The 22,318-nt window shown below is 37.0% G+C and overlaps 1 long non-coding RNA gene across 1 annotated transcript; it reads right to left on the bottom strand.

The window, feature by feature from the left end:
• Window positions 1-12,395: 12,395 nt before the first annotated feature.
• On the bottom strand, window positions 12,396-12,901 carry LOC134216106 (uncharacterized). The gene is made up of 3 exons (XR_009980488.1): window positions 12,688-12,901; window positions 12,585-12,631; window positions 12,396-12,522 (listed from the first exon to the last, which is right to left on the bottom strand). It is a non-coding gene; the product is annotated as an uncharacterized LOC134216106 (long non-coding RNA).
• Between the last annotated feature and the right edge of the window lie 9,417 nt (window positions 12,902-22,318).

Genomic DNA, 22,318 nt, shown 5'->3' with positions numbered 1-22,318 from the left:
TGGCAGTCGATGTCCGATGCAGTGAAATACTTGTTCAGTGCAAATCGTGGTACATGCTTTACTTCGATCACCTCTCTATCAAGAGACGAAGATAGCTGAGTAATTACGTGTTGGGCTCTCACTCGGCGGGCTTATGTTCGGTCCTCGTTCTGATCCTTCAATTTTTTCGTCAATATAGTTGTGATGTAAAATTAAATTATCACCTAATTTTACGACAAAAGTGACGCTCGAATATATCGTTGTCACAGCACCTAAAATTACATGATTATTTTTAGGTGTGTGAGACTTGTATAGTTTCCACTAGGGATCCTACATTCAGAGATATGCGAAAGCGGCCATCTTGAGCCAATCGAGCATTGAGAACTGTCAAAATCTGAGCCAAATGAACATCGTTATTGTTGAAAATCGAAAGGGATTGCTATTTTGGTGAAATAGATTTTATGAAATGTTTTATCGAATAAACAATTTGTTTTGCTTTCGTAAGTAAAAGTAGTCTAGTTGATGCCTTATATCGTGTTCATTCGTATTGCTCTTTAATTTTAGCGAAAATGCACTGCTAGAGGATAGACAAAATAATCAAAAAGTGTCTTCGAATGTAAAGTTATGTGCAAGCCTAAACATTTTTCACTGCGGCAAGTGCTGGCAGTGTTTGTTTACGAAAGTAACAGCGTTGCTAAATCGTCTGGAAAAGTATTCGCACATCTCTTAATATAGGATCCCTAGTTTCCACTGTGTATATCCTTTTCCCAGTTATCTCAATTTAAGATCCCACATTTCTAATGAGACAGTAATAGTAGAAGTCTGTTCAAATCAATGTATCACAGCAACGCAGTTAGGCGGAATTTTGTCCAACATATGAGTTGAAACATAGTTTAACCTTCCTCAAATGTGGCCAACGTAAAAAATATTTATTAGCATTATCGATAACTGCACTTCATCCTAGCTATGCACCGAAAGAACAAATCCAGTAATGTCGTAGAATTTTCAAAAACTTTAATGCTTCTAGAAAATCATATGAGAAGCGATAAATGAGATGTTCGAAGTGAGTACAGAGAGAGGTGAAAAGCAAGAAGTGAGAAAGGAGCACTGAGAAATGAGAAGTAAAACTGAGTTGTGAGATGTGAGCAATAATTAATGCAAAGTTAGCAATGAGATGTTTAAAGTAGCTATAAGTAAGAAATGGGAAGTCAAAAATGAATGGTGAGAAGTAAAATACAGTAGGTGTGAAGTGAGAAGTACGAAGTGCGTAGTTAAAAAAAGAAGTAAGAGATTTGACAATTGGGGAGTGAAAAGCAATATGTTGAGGGTGAGGCTGAGGTGAGACATAAAACAAAAAGAAGGAAAAAAGGAAGAAGAAAAATTGATGGGAAGGGATGAAGGAAGGAGGAAAAAGAAGAAGGAAAAATCAAGACGCAAGAAGGAAGGAGAAATATAGTAAAAGGAAGAAAGAAGATGTGTAAAATAAGAACGAAATAAGTAGAAAGAAAAAACAAGTATATTGGAAAACGGAAACAATTAAGGAACAGATGAAAGGGAAGAATAAGGATTAGATTCTCAATTTTTAATTCCAACATTTTGCATCTCACATCTTACTTCTTGAAAGTATCTAGTCTTGACCGAGTAGCACTCACATACCAGTTACTGTGACTTATATGCGACCAAATCCAGTAACATGAGAGTTGCTGAAACTAAATCGATCCGAATTGTGTTACTAGAGTCCGGTTAGATTCCGGTTTAATCCATTTCTATCTAATAACAGCTCCTAATGCGTAACCACCCAAATAACCACTAATGACTGTGGCCAGAGTTTTATTGGATTGCCCAGTTGTATATTTGAAACTAGTAGATAGACTTTTGGTTACGCGTGTAGACTCTAAGGGCATAATTCAGATGTTTTTTTTATCTATAACCGTGGATAAAAGCCATGAACGTTGACAGTGGACAAAAAGTATATGAGTTCCTGTTGTCAAAATTGTCTAGATCGGTTGAAAATTGTTAAAGTTATTAAAAAATCAATGTCAGCAACCCACGTGGTAATAAAAAATTAGAAAACTCACCCCACGTACTCCTTATAGTATCCACGTAATTTTCTCATAGATGCTTTATTTCGTCGAGTTCTCTGATGTCACCGAGTTTCAGCTTCCAGCTGTATAAATTGATATTGATATATCACCACTTGAAGTTCCAAAAGGAATACGGGTACCCTGTCGGCCACATAAGTAGAACGCTACTACGCTATAACTTGTGATATAATTCATGGTCTGCGTAAAAATCTGAATAGAAGCATTAGTATTTTAACACAATTTTAAAATAAATGCCAACGCCGGATATCTTATTCGTAGTTTCGCTTCAATCAAATCACATTTAATTGTGCGTGGTATCTTTTTAGCGTGTGTTTGATATGCTCAAAAACACATTCTCTCGCTCTATTCCGAAGTGTGCTGCTGCTCAAGAAATCGATAAGTCCCGGTTTTTTTAGTGAAATCAAGACAAAATTTTCAAAACGACTTATCTGCTTTTGTAAACAAAGATTCAAACGACGATTTGACGAATCTGATAGCTCTCCCACGCAAACCAACACCATCAACAGGTAGCGGAATCATGAATGATTCCGCTACCTGTTGATGGTGTTGGTTTGCGTGGGAGAGCTATCAGATTCGTTAAATCTTCGTTTGAATCTTTGTTTACAAAAGCATATAAGTCGTTTTGAAAATTTTGTCTTGAAATATGAATATACAATACACAATACACAATAATGAGGAGAAACAGGTTATCCAAAAAAGTAAGTAAAAGTTTGCTAGTTGTGTGCTGCTTTCTTGGGCGATGCAATAATGTCAAGGATTTCGCAGGTGCACATTTGTTTCGGTTATTAATTCTTCAAATGTTGCTACTTTTACACAAACAATTTATTCAAATGAAAGCCTAGACTTGAAATTGTGTGGTTGGATCAAAATTTTTTTTTTTCCAATTCAATTATAGCTTTATTAAACGTATACAAGTTTTGGATCTGAAGTTTACATGGTTTTCATATTCTTTAATTCATGTACACCATCCAGTGAGCAAATTGCTCTTTGAAGGAGGTGTTTATACCGTATGCTTATCTATTCCAAGAACAAAACAAAAATTAAGTATTATTATTCAAAGTATTTGTAACACTATGCTTTCACTATAATATAATCCAATAAAAAAAACAAAGTTAATTCGTTGATCAATTTAAGTATAATATAAATGGAGGATGTTATTCGTCGAGCTCGATGATCTCTATCCAGTATTTTGCGCTCGGTAATGGCGGCGTGAGTTCCTTTCAATTTGACATTCAAGAGGTAGAAAACAATGGAACTCATCACGTATGCCTTGATCGTTTATTTTATGTAGTCAACAAACAAATCTCGCGCTTAGTTTCATAGGGGCGTAACTGTATTGATCGATTTCTCTTAATCGATTTTATATTTTGTTAAAAACTCAATTGTTTCAAAAGCTACAACCGTGATTCTTAATTCTGGTGCAAGTTACAATCATCCTTTAGCACACCAAACCATTAAATTATCGGCAAACTATGTCAATTCGGTACAATAATAAAAAGAAAACATCGATGAAGAGAAATCGATCAATACAATTACGCCCCTATGAAACTAAGCGCGAGAAATGTCATCTATTTTCTTTACCGGTTTACAGAAACAAGTTTTCTATTATCACTTAAATTCAAAAAAATCAAATTTACTAATATTATTGTTTCATTATATTTTTAGATTTCCTGCAGGATAAAAGAAGGAAAACCAGAAATGACTAGCTATGTCCTTTTACTGACTGGATAACGATTGATTCAAGTTCTATTACCAGGTGATGATGCTCCAATAAAATGCTTACTCTTACGTTAGGTTGGATTGTTAGGAATATGCATAGCTCCCGTTTCAGATACCAGTTTGACGGGCTGTAAAAGATACATAGGAAAAGCGCCTGAAATAATGCATCTATCTTATAATATTGAAGGAATATGAAATAAATATAATAATTATGTACTTAAATTTTCGCTAATTGGAAAGTTCATTTTAATGAATCTGGTATGTACTCGAATCGAACGTTGAAGTGTTTAACGTTATTACATCATAAAAATACTCTAATTACGTAAGGATTTTTGTTTGGGGTTTTCGACAACTCTATCCCCCATGTACGATTTTTTTGCGGCGAGCTTGTACTAGAACCAACAATCAATATGAAACTGGTGATTTTTTCGTGGTTCCAGTTTCGCATGCTCTGAACGGTCTTCGGTACCCAGACATGGAAGCGTCGCTTCAGTACGTAATCTATTAATGCCCCCTTCAGATTTTTTTTAGTACTGCTGTCATAGCAACATTTTCGTTGATTGTCTTTCCAAACTAAAACAAACTACAAAATTAATAGCCGGTGGAGGCATATACCGATGCAGAAGCGGTGTGTAGTGGGCAGTTTCCCGGGCTCTCTGAGAAATTTCCCGTCATATAAACGATTACGGTTGACAATTCCGAAGATCCGATTCACACACCGGAATTCATAGATCTTTGAAAAGACGCCAACTGGAGGTTTTGACCGATCATGGAATGCGATTGTTGAGCTACTTACATCAGCATGGATAATCAGAGTACAACGTTTTTGCACGAATCGCCGGCGATACGGGTTTGCCTAACGATGAACATTATATTAGCATTAAACTAGTCTCATTCCAGGGAGAATCTGGTGTAGTTGGAATCGATAATGACACACGAGTTTTTCCAAGCTGCAAAACCCTAGACAATCAACAAAGTCCGCTCAAAATGTGCCAACCTTTTTTGCGGGATAAAGCGTCTTTACCAGCTGTAGATTCCGCACAAGAAAAAGTTTCTGAAATCTGACAGCAGTTTATTAAACGCTTCAAAACTAAAATGATACAAAGGGTATGAGACAGTGTACCTAGATTATATCGGTTGAACTTACATTTCAGTGACCTTTATACATAGTTCTATGGTTCCAGAATCAACTTTGAATATGCTTAGTAAGGAACTGTGGACGTGACATAAATGTAATAATTGATTCTACATCTAAAGATTTGCACCTCGCTTAGCTAATAATTCACTACCTTTCAGATTACAATTTCAGATTCACAGTTGCAATAATGTTCCAATAATAACATAAATGTTCTAGTAATTACGACTTTCTCGCGATATTTCATAATGTGCTTCGTCACGACGATGACATTCAAGATGTAGACCGTAGACAATGTAGACCTGCAGCGATCATTTTAACATTACATACTACTAGCCCAGTTGCATTCTCTTGTGGCAACACCGGCATTGAAAAACTTCCCATTCTCTTAGGTTGGAGTAGCCGTCACTCAACAGAATAAACTCTTCTGGTCTGCTCCGTGATAGACTTTTCCGCAAGATATTCCAACACAAATTGAGGTATTTCGAATTGCTTTGAAGGCACATAAAACGTCAATCGATCGCGCAGCCAATCGCTCAGAACTATTTGGCAACCTTTGTACAACAGTTTCACTCTTCTTCAGCGGGAACTCCATCCCGAGAGCCCATGCGTTTCTAAAAGCTACATCGAAAGATAAGAAAATAAAGAAAATATGCTTGTGCAACTACTCCTTCATCAAAAAACCTTCGACATACTTCGACCACGGGATTGGGAGCTTCTAACACATGTACTGCAACACATCCGTCGAATCAGAAACTTTATGTATATGTAATGCAATTCTAAAGAAAACACTACTGAATCATCGAAGAATTTTTTTTTCTGAAGTTCGAAGGGAAATTCCATTGAATTTGCCTGGAGACAAAAAATACTAATTTCTATGTAACGATAGTTTCTTCCCGAAATCCCGAAACAAATATAGTTATACAAACGAAAAATCTGTCCTCGCTGTTCTTCTATCCACCCACATTGAATTCTTGTGAATTTCCATGACAAATTCTTCCGAAATTCAAAACAAAAATTCCTGATATTTCAAAGAAAATTTTGTGGAAAATTAAAGGAGTTTTTTTTACATGTTCGGAAGATTTTTTTTTGGAGATGTTAGGAATCGACCTCCGAAATGTATCTTCATTCTTTTGATACTTCAATTCACTGCCATTGGAATTTTAATAAATTTCATTGGTGTTCCAGAGATGAGCCAGCCGAGTGCTGCATGTCTCTCTAATAAAGATTTATAATTAAAAATTCCCTTGGGAATTCCTACAAAATTTCCTTGAAAATTTGGAACCTATTTTGGTGCGAACTCGAGAGATTTTTTTGTGAAAGATGAAAAACGTTTCACTAGGAAATTCAAATGAATATTCTGTGGAAATGCAAACACGTGTTTCTTTAAATTAAAAAAAAATATTCGGTTAAATTATAAAACAAAATTTGTGAAGCTTCAAATAAATTTAGATAAATTTTCCGTGGAACTGTAGAGAAAAAAGTTCAGTAAATAAGAGAAGCATTTCCCAAAGGTATATCCAAAGAAAATTTAGAAAAAGATTTTCGAGAAATTTATATGACTTTCCTTATCATACTTTTAAGATATGACTGCCGCCACCACCTCTCAAACAATTGTTAATGGAAACATTCGCACCGAAATGCAGTGTATACAATTTTAACTATTCATACTCATGGGTGCATTAAGACCATTCATCCCTATACCAACTATATTTGCATTACTCCCAGGTTTTTGCCTTTCTCGTACAACGAAGTTGTACCGAAAGGCTATCATTTCACTCCGATAACGAACTTTTTATAGAAGCCTCTGAGACCCATAGTGTTATATACCAATCGACTCAGCTTGACGAACTGAGCACATGTATGTCTGTCCGTGTGTATAAACGTATATTTATTGTTGCTACATCAACAGACTAATTTGGCCCAATGATGGTGCGATAAAAAAAATATTTGGGCGAATATAAAACAAAACTAAAAGTAAAACATTTTACAAAAACATATCAGTCTTTACGTAGTCTACTGTGCTGAAAAGAACTGGTAGAAACGGCGGCGCAGCGTCTGTCGGGTCCTCCTTAGCCGTGCGGTAAGACGCGCGGCTACAAAGCAATACCATGCTGAGGGTGGCTGGGTTCGATTCCCGGTGCCGGTCTAGACAATTTTCGGATTGGAAATTGTTTCGACTTCCCTGGGCATAAAAGTATCATCGTGTTAGCCTCATGATATACGAATGCAAAAATGGTAACTTGGCTTAGAAACCTCGCAGTTAATAACTGTGGAAGTGCTTAATGAACACTAATACTTGTGACACATATATGATACCAATATCACTGTACAGCATAAAATCATATGTCTGTCACCCAGAATCACGCTGGTATCACGATAGCACGATGATTTCCGTACCCTGCCCTGCGACCGTTGTATTGTACGAAACAGAACATAATTTGTTGTTTTGAAATGTCAAATACGCCGTTTGACATATGAAATAAAAACAAACATTTGCAGTTTTTCAGTCAGCTGAGTAAAATTCGTTTTTTTTACAATTCCGGATGATATTTTTCACAACATTGGCAAATTAATTATTCGTAACCCCATTAGGGGCCGTCCACAAAGTACGTCACGCTCCTAGGGGGGAGGGGGGGTTCCAAGCAGCGTGACGACTCATACAAAAATTTTAGAGGTTTAATACAAAAAGTGTGACGAAGGGGGGAGGGGGGGTCAAAAATCACCAACTTTTGCGTGACGTACTTTATGGATCTTCCCTTATTTGCTACAATTACGCTCTGAAGATGTCTTCCTATTGATCTACCGTCACTTAAGCATGATATTCAATGGTTTGAGTTCTGTATCGTGTGATTTCGAACATTTCGTGCAAGGATCCTATGGGTTTTAATTGGTCATTCCAATTTAAAAATTTAAGGATTGGAAAGGGCGCGGGCTCTTGGATTTGTCATTAGTCAGAATCTACTTTTTTAGATGGGACGAAAGTTTTGTACCGTTGTGTTGGACAAATTCAAAATTGGATCTGTAGTGTTTGGAGAGGGAGGGAGGAGAGGAGGGGAGGATCTCGTGGAGGTAAAAGTGGAGTGCAGAAATAAACGGTAGTCAGCGCGAAGAAAATAAGTGTTTGAAAAACCCGGAGTTCCGTGTCCGAATAAACCTGTTACAGGATCTATGACCCAATTGAACGGTGCTGGCTTTATCCTTCAAAATGTTCAAATGAATTAAAAGATCAGTGCCGTTTGCACTGAAATCACCCCAAACCATAGAATAGAGTGATTAACGTCCGCAGAAATAATTGCCCTGCGGAATGTTTGCAAGAACTCGCATATTTCTGCTAAAATACCTATACGAAGAATGACGTTTTCATGTCGATGAATGAACTGCTGACGCGAATTCCCAATTTATTCAAAAAATATGGATAAATATTGTGTAATACTCATAAAAACTATAGTAACAGTTTATGATTTCTATATATTTTGATGAAAAATATAGTTTTGAAAAGCTTTAGAATCAGTTTCAAAACAAGCTGTCAAATAGATACAACGATAGAACGAAAAGATGTGTGTCATCTTGTCACTGTACGCGTACAGCGTGATACGAAAATCATTGCGCGGAAATCATATGTCTGTCGATAGTATAAGCTGCGAGGCGGCTCTGTCCCAGTGTGGGGATGTAATGCCAATAAGAAGAAGAAGAAGCGTCTGTCGGGGAATGTTGAAGTCAAACAAAGCTGAGACACGATTGAAGTTTCTCTGCAGCCCGCTGATAGCACCATGCATGCTGTAGTTAGTTCGGCTGAAAGGCATTCTTAGCATTGCGCTGATTCGAAGTGCTCTGGGACGGACGTTGATGCTAATTTGATTCAGGATAGAGCTACAGTCAATTCGGCCTTGCAAGATGTCAGCAATCAGAAGAGCTCGAGTTGTCTCCCTACGGTGTCGAAGCGGTTCCAAATTTATCAACTGACATCGCGATTCATAGCTTGGAAGGCGGGATCCCTCCATGGAAGTTTACGTAGTGCGAAACGTAAAAATCGGCGTTGCACCGATTCAATTCTGTCGGAACCGTTGTTATAGTTCGGGTTCCAAACTGCGGAGCCGTATTCCAATATAGAACGTACCAGCGAGGAGTACAAGGACTTCAGACAATAAATATCGGAAAAGTCCTTTGTAGTGCGAAAGATAAATCCTAACGCTCTGGAAGCCTTGTCCACGACATATGAGATGTGCAGCTTGTACGTGAGTTGGGAGTCGAGGATAACTTCCAAATGTATGTATGTGTGTGCACAAAAGCTTAAAAAACATTAGACAACTTTTCGCGTAGTAATCCTTAACCGATTTTCTCGCAACAAGTTTTATTCGACATGGGGAAAAGTCTTTTTGATCACTTTTGAATTTGAAAACGATCGGTCATTGCGTTTAAAAGTAATGAAGAAAATGGTACATCGAACCATGTAAGCCCATATAATGTTGGTGTCTCAACTAAATGCGAGAAAGGCACCACCAATGCTAGGTGGATTAATCTGTTTTTTTACACGGTTTGGTTTTAGTCGTTTAAGACCTTTAGCGTCAATGAACCAATAAGTTAACCCCACAAAAAAATCATAGAAAATTCAGGGGGTATTTTAAAAGCTGTGAAAGTTCAAGTTAACCGAGAAATTAATGAATTCTAATCGCGTAAAAAAACTGGGTGTATTATGGCCTTTGAGAATCGTGAAGTTTGAAACCCATATTGGTAAAATTGAAAAATATTTTACAATGGCCTTATGTTCAGAACCGGTTTCACGGATTTCATAGAAATGTCCATATCTCAGGTGTTTGTCGACCGATCTGTTACATCAATATTATCAATTCAATACAAAACCGAATTAGCCGCCAGCGAATAGCTAAAATTAGTAAAAAACGAAAAAAAAAGTTTTCGATTTAAAATCAGTACTTATTTGACTGTTTTCAATAATTTAACTATTTGTACTTAAAATTGATTATATTTACAGTCAAATGGAATCATAAAGATGTTCCAAATACTGCTTTTTGTTGTTGAAACAATTCGATGAAGGTTAGAAGATGCAACATTTGATGGTGCTCTACAGACAACATGGGCGGGAGAGGGTTAACTATTTTCCAACTAGAATGAGGATTAGGCCTAGCTTAAGAGCTGCTAAATACTCGAGTAGAGTTTAAGGTGGTTTAAGTGTGCAAATGCGTGGCTCTGTGGGATTCCCAGGTCGAAGCTGTGATTTATTGTCTAACCTCGAAGATAACTGCCACGTGATTTTAAACAATAGGCCACTATTGTTATAAGTTGATCTTGATCGTTATGCTACTAGATCGCCCTGTGTCGGTGAATTCCAAATCCTTCCGATTAAACCAAATCTTGATCTAGGATAAACCAGATAACATTATGTCTTTGGTAACAAGTTAACCTGTTGGCTAATTGTTCACGTCAAGCAGGTAACAAACCCGAGTTGACGTGGGTATTATTCTTGAAAATACCGTCACCTATGGTAAACCATCTTTTAGGAGCACGATTGGGTGGGAAAATCCGTTGCGTTGTTCTCGCCTTACGAAACCACCCCCGGAACCGACTCGAAGAGTGTGCCGCTCCGGCGACGAGCCAGTGGCTGCCTCCCATCTTTCGATAGTGCGAGAATCAGGAGAATTGCCATCGTCCGATCCACACGAACGTGAATTCCACCGCTACCATCGTTACGGCCCGTCAGGCCATCAACGACGTCCCGATTGAACCTGAGGCTCACCAGCACGCAGCCTATATTGAGCCAATCCACCGGCGGCAAGGCATCGTCGCGATCCGACAGGTAGATTGCCACCGTCGCTCACAACGCAAACTCGCTGCTCCCTTCGGGCCAAACATAGTCTGCTAAGCGACATGGCACGTGTAGGTCAGCACCATCGCTCCCTTATCCTACTTTGGGTAGAATTCAACGCAAACGATAGAACGTTCTGCATGGTGTTGTTTGGTTTCGAATTCTTTCAGGGTTTCTTTTAGATTGAAGAAGCTGAGTGTTCCAGAGTATCAAGCCTAACACTCGCCTTTATGCAAGAGTCTCTGGCCGGAGACGGATTGTGCATCTGCAACCTTCCTTTTTGAAAGTGGTGTTTAAGTAGTTGACGTTGAGAAACCAACTGCCCCTTACAAATGATGGAGAACGCTTTTCTCGATTTCCGCCCGGAAGAAAATCCCCGAAGGCTTGGCCAATCACCTATCGATTCAATTCCTCAACCTTTTAGACATTGGAATAAATTCCACAGTTTTAAGCGTTGATCTAAAAAAAAAATAAAAATATTAATGTTGAAGGAAATTAAAATTATCGTAGAACAGCCGCAAACCATAGGAAAATAATAAATAAACAGTCAGGATGATAACCTTGACAACAGTAGAGAATTAGAACAATTCAAATTTTTGTTGAAGCGTTGCTTTATTTTACTGGGTACCGAAATATTAGTACATGGAACCATAAAATAAGTACTAATTTGCTCTGACCACAACATCTTGATTATTATATCTATGCTAGAACTACATCGAAATAGAGTACCTAATAATATAATCCAGCTTTTTACGCGCTAGTGCCATAAAGCGTTGAATCACCCCTTTTGACGTATGCTGTGTCCACCATAATTTTTATAAATTAATCTTAGCAATCTGTGATTATTAAACAAATTCAGTGAAAACAAATGTCATTATTTTGTTTGAAATTCACCGAACACCGAAACGCTTTGAAACATGGTTTGATTATTAAATTATTTGTTTCCCTAATAATATATGTATTTCTATGTTTGCTTCTTCTAGGTGCGAAGACAATAAGCTAATGTATGTTCACCACGCTTCTGGGGTACGCAATTGCGTTTTCATGGTTTACCTTCCCAGCACCGTATTATTTGTGCAAAGCTATTTTTCCTGATGATTTCCTAGTTTATCTGATACCCGAAAAGACTGGAGCCTGTAGAAATCTAGTACAAATGTTATGTTAAATGTTACTTCGGTCTGAAACAGATTCCAGCAGACGTTATTCATAATCAATTTGTGGTCACAAGATAATTCAAATATAAATTGTAATTAAACCCTTATAAGTTCTTATATACCCCCTTATTGAATTATTATAGTTTAGCTATCAATCAGTAGACATCATTCGGTTCAACCGTCTAAAAGCTAAAAAAGAGCTTAAAATATTATTCTTTCTGATCATTCGGTTCCTTATGAATAATGAAAAAAGCATTGCAAACAACCTCTATTTAAAACCAGTACATAATAAAATTTTAAGTAATACAATATCTACGAGAAAAGTAATAATTATTAATTCACGATAAAAAAAGCTAGACAAGCATAGCCAAGAGAGATATGACATGCGGATAATAATCTCGCGGGCATAACTTTTAAAGGATCTCTTTCGTTTCTTAAGGTTTTAAGATTTGTGATTCGAACAAAGACAACTATATCCCGTCGCCGCGCACAGATTACTTCCGCATCGAATTGGAAAAGTTCCTTGCTCTGGTAGCATTGTATTTGGCGCAACCATTGCGAAACGATCTGACACTTTGATTTCCCAATGTTATCGGCTATCACATACTATCTAGAAGTCACATAAATTCAGTTATTCAATACGATTTATCAAGCTGAAGGCTTCTCACGCGAATATACAGAGTGAGCTATCCGATAACAACGATCCTCCGGTAGCCTGTAAAAAAGTGTTTATTCAGATCGTTGAATATGCAATCATGTGAAGTCGTATACCGTGAGCCGATCGAATAGATCCTAGACTAAGATCTGTTCTTTCCAAATTGTTCTGATTCTCAGGAGAATTTTGAGAGACAGTCGATGTGTTCTGTACGTTTAGCCAAAATCCTAAAAAGAATTATATTAGATTTGTAACTAAAAACAAGCTAAATGTGAATAATTCCACAAAGTGCACATGAATTAATGCACTCGAATTTCAGAACATATTTTGATGTTTACTTTAAATTGGCAGATCAGTAAGTAGTTCATGGCTACCAAGATACTATTTTAAAATAAGTTCACAGCATATGTCAAATTCGATTCACCCCTTGTTAATTTATGGCTAGCGTAAAAAGCTGGATAGTTTAGTTATGTTTGATCATCTATATCAGACCTTTTGTAATTATAATAATTACTTGCTTCATCAAACAAACTTGTTCGATAAACAATTTCACGCAGAATAAGTTGATTTTCAGCAAATTTAAAGTAATTTTGTTCCCATGCTCCCAGTATCTGAAACGCATGTTCCATAGCATAGCTAGCATATTCCTAACAATCCAACCTAGCGTAAGAGTTAGCATTTTATTGGAGCATCAACACCTGGTAATATAACTGGAAGCAATTATTATTTTGTCTATCCAGGCAATAAAAGGACATAGCTAGTCATTTCTGGTTTTCGGCATTTTGCAATATATCCAGTAGGAAATCTAAAAATATAATGAAACATTAATATTAGTAAATTTGTTTTTTTTTTAATTTAAGTGATATTAGAAAACTTGTTTCTGTAAACCGGCAAAGAAAATAGTTGACATTTGTTTGTTGACGACAAAGAAATAAACGATCAAGGCATACGTGATGAGTTCCAATGTTTTCTACCTCTTGAATGTCAAATTGAATGGAACTCACGCCGCCATTACCGAGCGCAAAATACTGGATAGTGCTATGCGACACATCGCCACCGGTTGATGTTGATAGATTCCACGTATTATTGTGTGATGAAAGAAAAAATAAGGTTAACGGATTAATTGAGTATTTACCTATATGAGAAAGTGATTAATTTTATCTTTAAAGTATTCGTTTAATTTATGTTTGAACAAATTGCAGGCTCGAAATCTTTTTATCGTTAAAGGCAAGGTGTTATATAGTTTACTACCATAATATGTTATTCTTTATCGACCAAATTCTGATCGAGGTCTTGGAAGAATGAAGTTTCCCTGCTGCCGAGATGCTCTGATTGTCTGCAGTATTGATAGACTGTAATTGTGGTGTAGGGGCTGGTTAGTTGCAATTTTATGCATCTGCATCATTATTTGAAACTCATACAAAGCCTTAATTGGTAAAACAGAGTGTGATTTGTCACTGTACAATATATTTGTGGGATACAAAAAGGGTTTTTTAAGAATTAATTTGAGTCATCTGTTTTGAATAACTTGTAATTCTCTCAGTTGTGATTTATTTGAATTTCCCCAGTTTGAGACGAGATACGAGAGTCTAGAGTGAACCAATGAAAAATAGATATTTTTTAAGCAAACAGGTGGTAAGAAAGCGGAAATTTTCTTCATAATCCCACATAGAGACCCGATTTTATTTTTGAGCATCTCAACATGGGGTTTCCAACTCATTGTGGAGTCAATTATAAGACCTAGGAAAGTGTACTCTGATACTTCATCTAATACTTGCCCTTGTATTACGACAGGATCGTGAGCTGGAATTTGCCTCCTCGAAGAATGAATCAACATGTACTTAGTTTTCTTCAGGTTCATAGATAGAACGTTCGAATTGAAGTAATCAAGAAGTAGTGAGGTTTCTTGTTGAATATCTTGCAATATTACACCACAGTCCGATCCTTTGTAGAAAATGCTGGTATCATCGGCAAACAGTCGTAGTTTTCCGGACAAGGGTAGCTTTGCCAAATCGTTAATAAAGAGCAGGAATAAGATAGGACCCAAGTTGCTGCCTTGAGGAACTCCTGTGCGAATGAACTGCATTGTAGATTTATGTTTGCCAATTGATATAAATTGTTTTCTGTCCTTTAGATAATTCTCAAGCAATAGTCCAGCTGGTCCCCTTATGCCATAACCTTCTAGTTTCGAAACGAGCAAAGCGTGGTCGACGGTGTCAAATGCCTTCTTCAAGTCAATAAACATAACCCCTCCATAAAGCCGATGATCTAATGCATCATAGATTTGATCAACCAGATCACACGAAGCCGTCAAGGTACTTGACCCCTCTCTGAAACCGTATTGATGCTCAAACAAGATATTGTAGCGTGTCAAATATTCCATCAACCTAACTACTAACAGTTTTTCAATTATCTTATCAATGACGGACAGTGTGGAAATAGGGCGGTAGTTGTTCAAGTTCTTACGGTCTCCAGATTTAAACACGGGAATTACTTTGGCTATTTTCAAAGATTCAGGGTATTGACCCGTTATAATGATTTCATTGAATATTTCGACAATAATCGATGCAAACATGTTAAAATGAAGTTTAACGAAAGATACTGGAATATTGTCATGACCAGCAGATTTTTTTTGCATCCAAATTATGAATTATTTGTATGATTTCATTCCTTGTAGTAGGATTTAAATACATTGAATTCTGTTGGTATTGTAACAAGTTCATTGGATGTATACTAGGTATGATCTTTCCTAATCGCTGATGCTAGATTGTCCCCTATACTACTAAAGTAATCATTAAATATGCTACAAACTTCAACCGTATTGTTGACTAAACGGCCTTCTATTTCTATTTCATATGTATTACTGTGCTTCGACTTTCTGCTTAAAACATCATTAATCACATTCCATGCCGATTTTTGATCCCCTTTCCGCATTAGTCTATTGTAATACTCTTTTTTGTGTTGAATTTTCTTCTTGCTAAGTAATTTTGACACGTGTTCTAATAATCCTGCTATCCGCTCATCGTGCAGCCTATGCCGCTTCTTTTTTAGCAATTTGTTTTTTTGCTTAATCAAGTACCAAATGTCCATTGACATCCAGGGACAATGTCCCTTTACCTTCGTTTTGATTGATATAGATTTGGAGCTATGTTTTAAGCACGAATTGTAAGAGTCAGTAATGTACATGATTTTATTGTTTGCTGATAGGTTCAGAGGCATGCGGTTCATTAACTGAATGAACATATCACTCAATCGAGCATGATTAACAATTTCTTTGTGAAGTATCATTTGAGACTTTTCACACTCGACATTGATTGAAGAAAGTATTAAAGAATGATCACTAAGGTCGACAATAACAGTTTCATTCACAACATCAGATACAATAGCACTAGAGCAAGCTATATGATCTAACACATTTCCGCTTACAGGCCTTGTTGGTTCTGTATTCGTTACAACTACATTGTAAGAGGATAAAAGTCGCGTATATTCACGTACAATGTTATTAGACTGAATATTAACAGGAATGTTTATATCACCTACAAGGATACAGTCACAATCGTTAGGTACACTGGCCAGCTCTCTATTTCTAAAAGACATTTTCTTGCTTCGTAATTTGGCGGTCTGTATATTCCATGAATATGTATTGGTGTTCCATAAGTGCTAACACGACATCGAATATGATGAAAACCGTCACTAACTTCACTCAAATCAATTTCCGTACTCATATCATCACGAACATAAAATGCTAATCCACCACTTGAGCTCGATCTGCATGAAAATGTTCCTCGATAGCCTTCAATGTTGTACAAACCAACACAGTCCTCTTTGAGCCAGGTCTCGATCGACTTTTCTTAACGTTTTTAACAGTTAATGACAACAGTTTCTCCGGGAGATTTTTAACACAACAATGATATTTTCTGCTTATTCCGGAGTTTAATGCCTTGACCAATTTCATCAGTGGATTAAACGAAGTTAGTAATCTGGTAGACAAGTATGTATTTCCTTAAAATCAGGTCACGCCTCAACGTGAAGCGCAGGGACAGACATTCTAATTTTCAGGTTAAGTTTATTTGACGTTATTCTGTTTGTAAATCTTCCGAAGTAGGTACTAGGTATTGTTCAATAATTTGTTTCTTTTCGAATCATGCAAAGTGTTTCTGAATAATTCTGATTATTTCGAAATCATCCACTGTAAAAAAACGAAGGCATGAAAAATATAATTTATAATAAATCAACTGAACAAAATCGAGTTTAAGGCAGTTTCAAACCTAGGGAAAATTTGGTCGAATTATGGGCTAGATCTAAGGTCTCCACGTACTTTAAGGCTAGTCCACACATCAGGAACTTGTCTGCAAATTTTGCTTGCGTGTGTGTGGACGAGATTTATGGGATTCCTTTATGAAAAATTAGAAATTCGGCTCGATTTGAAATATAATCCGGCGGAAATCTCCGAGAATCCGAGCTATAAACCAGCCTATAAATTGGCCAGGATTTTTTATCTTTCCGCGACGAAATTGCATGAGTCCTGCTTTTTTGGGAGCACATGGGAACAAAATCAATTGAAAGCGGGCTTGGTAGTCATATGGCTACTGCTTCTGCCTCATACGCAGGAGGTCGTGGGTTCAATCCCAGGTCCGTTCCATTCTCCTACTTTGTATCTTCCTCTATATTTCTCATGTTCTAGCAATCGCTAGAACTGGAAATGGACTTTCATACCGTTTCCATTTTTATTCCTATACCTTCAACTTGAGTATTCTAACAGTAATCTGCTAGAATTGGAAATGAACTATAGAGCTCGTTTCCTACATCCAATTAGAAATTCCATCAGTTACCTTCTCCTATCTATCACATTGGCAGCTCGTTAACCAAAACGGACCTCTGCCTCTCCAACCTAACCCAGAAATTCCAACAAATTCCGCATGAACTCGTGGCAAGTGCAGAGGTATATTCGGCTTGCAGTGGGCGAGTGATCGCATCATCATTTCCTCCCCTTCCCTACATTGACTTGCATTCTGACGTGGCAGGCGCCAGTATGACCTGACAAATGAGATCACCAGTACTTGTACATTGAAGATGTGTGCTAGTTCCAAGCAAACATCTGTTGGTTCCCTGTGCAAGAACAGCTGATCTGGTCATAATGGAGTAGCAACTACGAGCAGTCAATCAAGCTCAAGCTCAAGCTCAAGCACATGGGAACAAAATCAATTGACAAGATTCCCGAAGTGTGAGGCTACTTTTAGCGTCATTGAAAATCAATTTCGATCAAAAAGGACTGTGAATTGATTAGATTGGTCTTAGACTATTGTTTGTTATTTTCAAATGTTTAGAATTCGAAAAGCTTTTGATATTTGTCAATAACAAAATTTTAATGCATGTCTAAGAGTAGCTTAAAAATTACCAAATATTTTTTTTTGCCTTTCTCGTATACAAAGCATACGTAAAGACTATATGTTCACTCCAAAAACAAACTTTTTATAGAAGGCTCGAAAACCCATAGTGTTATATACCAATCAACTCAGCTCGACGAATTAAGGTGATGTCTGTGTGTGTGCGCGTGTGGGTGTGTGTGTGCGCATCAAAAAAGCACAAAGTCTAGCTCACTTTTTTTGTACTTATCCTTGACCGATATTTCGCAACAGGTTGCATTTGACGCAGTATTCTGTCCCATTGTTTCCTATTGAAAATTGGCCGGATCGAACAATGGGCTTGGAAGTTATGGCCAAAATACTTTTTCTCATAAAAAAGCGCGTAAAAAAGTCTAGCTCACTTTTAATGCACTTACCCTAAACCGATTTCCTCGCAACAGGTTGCATTCGACGCAGAATCTTGTTTCATTATTTCCTATTGAAAATTGGCCGGATCGGACGATGGGCTCAGGAATAATGCCCAAAATCTTGCCCAAAATACTATTTTTTTACCGCACGAGAAAGGCATCATCACCGCTAGGTGGATTAATCTGGGTTTTATATTGAGAGATGCGTAATTTTCTATTCCTTCGTGTTTTTGCCTGATTCCCGTTTTGCAAACGCGTTTGTCCCGTTTTTTCACCGAAATGATCTGGTCAGCCTATTTATTCCTCTAATATTGAGCTGGAGTATTTTGAGTGACTTATTTGTTGAAACATATCGTTTTATTAACCAATCTTCAATACATTCATATACAATATTACAAGCCATTTAGCAAAATTATATTAAAAAACACAAAACTGTACCACAAGTTTTTTCTAACGACGTTTTGGGGCTGGTCCACCCTCTGGGGATGAAGAAATTCCCCGAACAAGACGTCGTTGGGATGACTTTCTGATTTTTTCCAAATCCACTACACTACGGATTACTTCGACCTTTGCTGACTCATTTTTCTTCATCAGAATTGCGCCGTTGCGCCCAGCCCAAACAAACTTGAAGTCCAACTGTTCCTGTACGACCCGCGCTTCTTTCAGCAACCTGATACCAAAGCCAGTTAGCTCATCACGTAAAACAACTGCCCTTGCAGTATCAGTAAAAGTTGAATCAATTTGTGGCAGGGATAGCTTACCATGATTCTTCTTTTTGTCGAACAACTCTTCCTTAACCGTTTCACTATTGAATGTTACTTTTAAAGGAACTTGATTCGTATCATTGTTGTTATATTTTATCAGACGTCGTGCCTCTAATACCGACCCCATCTCCAGCTCACACCCCATAGCAGCGGCAACATTGCGCACAATTTGTTTTGGATCTTCATTCTTCCTCATCGGGATGCCGAGAAGAACAGCATTCTTCGATATTGCCATTCGGTTGATTTTATCAAAATCAGTCTCCAGAGTGTTCATCCTGCTATTCAGTGAGTCGTCCATCTGATATAACGTGGAAACGTGGGACTTCAGTGTTCCATACTCTGCCTGAAGTACCATTCGTGAGGAAACGTCGCAATTATAACTCAAAAAACCCAATATGGTTCAACAAACAAATCAAAAATTTGAAAAACCGAAAGCAAAAGGCTCATAAACTTTATAAACAATACACAAGTCAAGAAAATTTAGAAAACTATTTGAATATTTGCGATCAACTTAGTTTAGCCATGTCTTCGGCTCTTAAGGAGTATAATGCTAAAACCGAAAATGAAATCAAATCATGTCCAAAAAACTTTTTCAAGTATGCCAAAACCAAGCTAAAATCCAGCAATTTTCCATCGAAAATGACTTTAGATGAAAAATTAGGAGATAATGCTGATGAAATTTGTACTCTTTTGCAACCTTTTTCAAGAGACATATACCGAATTTTCCGAAAGTGATCGTGATTATGAATATTTTTCACATTTTCCTGACTATTTAAGCAGTGTTGGTGTAAACCAAATTAATGCAACGGAGATTTTGGCAGCTCTACAGAATTTAGATGTCTCAAAGGTTTCGGACCAGATGGAATTCCACCTATGTTTTTGAAAAAGTTGGCAAGCGAATTTACGACACCTTTATTTTGGTTATTCAAGTTATCTTTAGAAACCAGTAGCTTTCCAAAAGAATGGAAGAAGTCTTTTCTAATACCAATTTTTAAATCAGGGAAAAAATCTGATATTAGAAATTATCGTGGAGTGGCCATTATTTCATGTATTCCTAAACTTTTGAATCAATCATCAATAGAAGGATGTTCAACCAAATAAAACATATAATAACAGATGCACAACACGGGTTCTTTAAAGGACGTTCGACTACAACCAATCTTTTAGAATTTGTAAATTACTCATTGAATGCTATGGACAAAGGTAGTCATGTTGAGGCGCTTTACACAGACTTTAGCAAAGCATTTGATAGACTCGATATTCCTATGATGATTTTCAAGCTTGAGAAATTGGGAATTGAGATGAGACTCCTTAAATGGATTAAATCGTATTTAACTGACCGCCAACAAATAGTACGATTTGAAGGGAAACAGTCGCTTCCAGTCAATGTAACATCTGGAGTTCCCCAAGGCTCGCATATAGGACCTCTTCTATTCATATTGTTTGTAAACGATATATCACTCATTCTTAAGCATCTTAAAATCCTTATTTATGCGGACGATATGAAACTATTTATGGAAATCAAAAATACTGTTGACAATGACATCTACTTGAACGAAATACGCATATTTGATAACTGGTGTAACAAAAGCTTACTACAACTTAATGTCAAGAAATGTAATTTGATCACTTTCAGTAGAAAACGGAGCACACCATCGATAACTGTAACTCTAGGAAATCAACCAGTACAAAAATGTGAAAGGGTTAGAGATTTGGGTGTAATCTTAGATGCTAAGCTAACCTTTACTGACCACTACAACACTATTATCCATAGAGCAACAAATATGCTCAGTTTTATTAAAAGATTTAGTTATAACTTTCAAGATCCTTATACAATTAAAACTTTGTACGTTGCGTATGTCAGATCAATTATAGAATATTGTAGCATTGTATGGTCTCCGTATATGAAATCACATGATGATCGAATAGAATCAATTCAAAAGCAATTCCTTTTATATGCCTTACGCAAATTAGGGTGGACAACATTCCCACTTCCGTCGTACGAGGCGCGATGTATGCTTATAGATATCCAATCATTAAAAAGCGTCGTGAATTTGCCATGATCTCATTTGTGAATGATATTGTTTCGCACCGCATTGATTCCACCAAACTATTGTCTTGTTTAAATTTTTACACTCCTACTCGGCAATTGAGAAATCGAAACTTGTTTGCCACCTGTCATCATCGAACAAATTATGCAAAATTTAGTCCAATGAATCAAATGATGTCTGTTTACAATCAGTATTGTGAAGCAATTGATTTAGCCATGCCTCGTATGAGCCTAAGAAAATATTTTAGGAACATTAGTTACAATAGAACATAGTTATAAGTTTTTTAATGTAGTCTACATTATGTTTGACGAAATAAATAAATAACCTTAAATAACCTTCAGCTTAGTAACCTCTGTGAGTAGATCATCCAACTTTGAGGAAACGAAATTTTGGAATTTCTCGATGTCTGCAATGGTTGTTTTCAATCCCTGCAACTCCGTTTTTGTTTCCCTCACTTCTGTCAACACCATTTTCAGTTCTCGCAGTACCTGAGACTCAGTGGAAGCAATGCTCATCTCTCTGTGGTGAAATTCTTGGCAATCAAGCGAACAGAAATATGGTCGTTCTCGTATCTTCCGTACCGCATTTCCGATAATGTTTTTTGCATTTTAGATGCTCACATTTGTGGCAGTAAATGCATTCTATTAGTTTCTTTTTGTCATTCTCATCTTTTCCGCAGGATACGCAAATACAAGCAATATCAGACATCATGAGAGTGTACAGAATGTCGCACAATGCACACTATCACTGTATCGTCAGGCAGTTACGCTACAAGTATCCACCGAAATATTTCACGTCTATTTCACGCGAAGTGATATCGAAACAATGAACGTAATAGCTATTATCCGTTGCTATAAGAATTCTGCGAGATTCTTTCTGATCGTGTTTTCGCGTTTATACGTTATTATTTCGCACAATTTTATTTTCTTTAGAATCTAGCTACGTAGTACAACTAGTCTAGCACAGACCTTTTTATTTTAAGAGTTTAAAACACTTGGAAATTTGCATTTAATTTAAGGGTTGAATAGATTTCGCACTTATACCCAACAGTGTTGCCGTTTGTTTCACATTTTACTTCGCGTGAAATAGTGCGACGTGAAATATTTCGGTGGATACTTGTAGCGTAACTGTCTGACGATACAGTGATAGTGTGCATTGT

Source organism: Armigeres subalbatus, chromosome 2 (assembly GCF_024139115.2).
Source record: "Armigeres subalbatus isolate Guangzhou_Male chromosome 2, GZ_Asu_2, whole genome shotgun sequence".
NCBI lineage: Eukaryota > Metazoa > Arthropoda > Insecta > Diptera > Culicidae > Armigeres > Armigeres subalbatus.
This window is presented reverse-complemented; position numbering and strand designations above follow the sequence as displayed.